The 3,893-nt window shown below is 49.0% G+C and overlaps 1 pseudogene; it reads right to left on the bottom strand.

Annotated features, from left to right (window-relative positions):
- Nucleotides 1–403: 403 nt before the first annotated feature.
- On the bottom strand, nt 404–3,374 carry LOC110315237 (annotated as a pseudogene).
- Between the last annotated feature and the right edge of the window lie 519 nt (nt 3,375–3,893).

Raw genomic sequence — 3,893 nt, 5'->3', positions numbered from 1 at the left:
AGCAAAAAAAAAAAAAAAGAACATATAATAAAATTAGATAAAAATATTTAACCAAATTTAGGTATGAAATTAATGAAATGGAAATAAAATAAAACAAATACATTTTATTTTCTCAGAACCCTTAGGTGTCACCTCTAGAAGACACCAACACTTCATTCACATATTTTATAAAAGAAAGACTTCAAGGACTGACAATCTTGTGTCCCTTGTATTTGAACCATGTAGGTTCATTCTATTATTTAACGGCCTTCTGTCATAATGTAGATCATGGTAGGTAAGTGGATCCCCTAAACATCTTCACACGGTGTGCTCCAATGTAGAAGCCCATTACAAAGATGGGGAATGAGAGTCATGACCAGGGTGCCACCACAGGTCCAGGTATGGGTGAACCAGCCTGCTCTTTTCACTGTCTATATTCCAGTTCATCTACACTGATGACTTTGGTGGGCATGGAGGGCAGAGGCTGAGTAGCACATCTGAGCCAAACCATTTGGCAAGGCCCACAGGAGAGCTGCTCCTTTGGCTGGTACGATGCTCCAGCTGGGAGTGCTTGTGGGGCAGGCCCGACTGGCTGGGTACATTCTGAGGAGTCTGAACGCCCTGGGAACTAGAGACAAGAGGATGCAGAACTGAGCGCTGTAGTTGCTGCTGCATCACTGCCAAATGCAGAGGGGTCCAGGACGAGGATTTAGGAGAGGGTGACTAGCAGCAGAGACCAAAGGGTACAAGGGTTGACCCAGGAGTGAGCCAGATAGCCCCTGTAAAGGAGCCATGTCTACCCCAGGAGGAAGCACACCAGCTTGGAGCAAACTTGGAAGATGCTGTGGATGTACCCCTTGGGCTATCAACCTTTGGACTAATCCTGGGTGAAGCTGGTGTGCAGGTCGAACAATAGGAACATGAGGGACAAGGGGAACTTGATGGGTAAGGCGAAGAAAAGGTGTTCCTGGGACTGGGGATGCCAAGGTAGGTGTTTTCCTCCCTGCTGCTTTAGGTCGATAATCTCATTCTTTGGTATAATGGTTGGTCTGGGACAGTGGGGTGGAGCATGAAGGCTGCTGTAATGTCGAAAGCTTAGGATTTGTCGTAGGAGAAGAGTCTTGATCAGTATTGGGTATGGGATTGGATGACAGCAGGTTCTCTTCGCTAGCCTTCTGAGTATCCTCTTTACCATCACCAGGAACCACCGATCCAGGCGCTATTTACTCCTTGGTTTTCTCTCTGCTTTCATACATCTTCCGGATCACTGAGGTAGGGGTGAAGGAAGGAGAAAGCATGCTTGTGATGGGGGCAGCAGGAGCTGGGGAAGAGGAATTTCCTCGGTGCATGGGTGCTGGTGACTTTGACATTCGCTGTTGTCTGTTTCTGAGCCCATCTCTGGTTCTGTCCACTTGTGGTTTGCTAAAACCAGGCTAGTAGAAGGGTGCTGTCTGGACTGCAAGGTCATGTGGTAGGGCCAGCCCCTCCAAAGCAGCGTGCTGCAATTCTAGCTGGCTCATCTGAGCTGTGACAGGACTCATGGGCTTGTGCATGCCTTGGACTGGATCTCCAAGTAGTTGTTGGGGTCCTGATGGGAAACCAATTGGTGATGGTATCCTTGGATGAAGGTAGTCTGCTGAGGCTGCTTGAGTTCGAAACACCTGTGACATTGGAGGAGAGGGTGCTCTTTGGCTCAATAAAGCTGCAGTAGGCTCCAAGCTCCTCATAAGGCCACTGTGAAGACTGGAAGAAGTGGTCTCTGAACTGGTTGACCCAGAAGTTCCTGTAGGATGTTTTTAGAAACAGGCTGGCCTGGAATTTCAGCAGTGGCCAACAAGTGACTTTCAAGGTTTTGAGTGACTTTGGGCTGGGTAGGCAAAGTCCCGCTTGCCTTCGTGGTGATCACTAGCTTGTTGAAAGCAGTCATATCTCCATCTTTCTTGAGCTGTCGGTTGCTACTCGCAGCACTCAGGGTCTCCTCTAAATGTTCTGCCATGAAGGGAGTTGAATTCTTCGTTTGCTGGTCCACTTTCAAGCCCTTCAGCCCTGCTTCTACCTCTTCCACTGAAAGTACAACCCCTGAATGTGAGCTCTCCTTAAAGTTTTTCTTTATTTGCAGAAAGGCTAGAAAGAAGAGGTTTTAGATCTACTTTGGCTTTCTCTAGCATTTCTAAAATGTCCACTTTATTTTCAGCATTGTCTTCCGATGGTATAGGAGCAAAATAATTCCCCGAGTTCTGTCCAGGAGAGAGGACGGCTTGCTCCAAACCTGCCAGTCTCTCAAGTTCTTCATGGGGTGTGGATTTAAGACTGCTGGATCTGCTCCCTGACCGGCTTTGGTTAGAGAACCACCTACTGAAGCGGCTGGCAGAGACTGATCCTTCCCCCAGAACATCTTCTATCATCGAAGCCAAGCATGGCACCTTATCAAGGTTAAAGAATTCATTAAAGCCAAATTCTCCTGGGGACTGCTCAGGTAGGATGGCATCCCTTGGAACTTCCTGATCAGCAGAGGGCTCCTGCGCGAGAATGACTTCCACTTCGTCCTCTTCAGCTACCCCTCCATTGCACTCCACTATGCCTTCTTTCACAGAGGCAGTCTGTCGCCTTGTTCTTTTTCTCCCTTTATGTTCCTCCTCTAGAATCTTATCATCAAAGCCAGTCAGCTCTATGGTTTCAGACTGACTGGTGGGTCCAGCTGAAAACCATTCTGGTTCTTCCTCAGTGTATGAATCGTTTCTTCTACGCTCACCAAAGACATGTTTACTATCTCCAAACTCCCTCCTTGAACGTTTGGCCTTGTAGTCCCTCTCTCTGTCTCGGTCTCTCAAGTCTTGAAGGTCACTGAGACGGTGATCCTTTTCAAAGGCCCGGGCAGAAATTATCCTTCCACTGCCAATCCTTCGTCCACCAAGCAGGCGAAGCCCATCACTGTCTTTCTCCAATGGACTGCCAGATCTTCGGGAGCTAACAGCAGCTGTCACATGGCAGCCACCTCCAAAGCTTCGTCTCTGTGGGCTGAGAACAACATCTAGGTCACCTTCTTATACTTGCTCTCGAGGATCTGCTATTCTGCGCACCAGAGAAGGTCGATCTGATTCTGGCTCTTTTTTCAGACTTTCCACTGGTGAGCTCCGCCCCGAGGCTGGGTAGAGAGAGGCATGCCACTTCTCAGGGTCCCAGACACCATCACTGTCATATTTTTCAGAGAGGCATGATGGCCTCTGCTTGGAGTATGGACGTTCTTTTATATCCAAGAGCTCCTCTTTCGTATAGCGATGGGGCGATTTGGAGGAGGGCAGTTTCTTCAGGTCAAGGAAAGCATCTACATTTTCTGTTTCATCCACACTTTTCTCCATGGCTTCTTGGTGTACAGTTTTTTCGCACGGAGGGAGGCGGGCCGCAGGGAGCAGGGAGCAAGTCCACAGGTCGGCCACCTAGAGCCAGCACAGGCCCGCCTGCTGCCCGCGAGCCGCCCGCGCGCCGCGCGCCCTCGCATGCAGGCCGGGGCTGCGCGCTTGCCATACCCTAGCTGGGAGCGCCTGCCGCCGGGCGGCCCCGCGCCGACTCCAGGCCCGGCATCGCTGGCCACAGCCTGTGCTTGTGCCACACCCCCTCGGGCTGGCTCTCCTCAGCCTCCATAACCGCTGCCCGGCCCTTATGTGCAGACCTGTGTATAAACTTTTGTACATACAAACAGGATAGCTTTTTATGAACTTACATATGCAGCTGTACATAAAGTAACTATCAGTTAGGCTTGTGTCAACTGTTTGGATTTTTTTCACTTGTATATTTGGGACTTTTTCTTTTGGTTTATTAAAAGTTACATATGCCACGTGTGTGAAAAAAAAAAAAACAAATAATTCTTTCATGGAAAAGTTTAGTAAGTTTAAAGTAACTCGCCCCAAACAGAG

The sequence above is a fragment of the Mus pahari genome, unplaced genomic scaffold (genome assembly GCF_900095145.1).
Source record: "Mus pahari unplaced genomic scaffold, PAHARI_EIJ_v1.1 scaffold_13504_1, whole genome shotgun sequence".
NCBI classification, from domain to species: domain Eukaryota; kingdom Metazoa; phylum Chordata; class Mammalia; order Rodentia; family Muridae; genus Mus; species Mus pahari.
The sequence above is the reverse complement of the archived record's forward strand: the minus strand, read 5'-3'. Positions and strand labels throughout refer to the sequence as shown.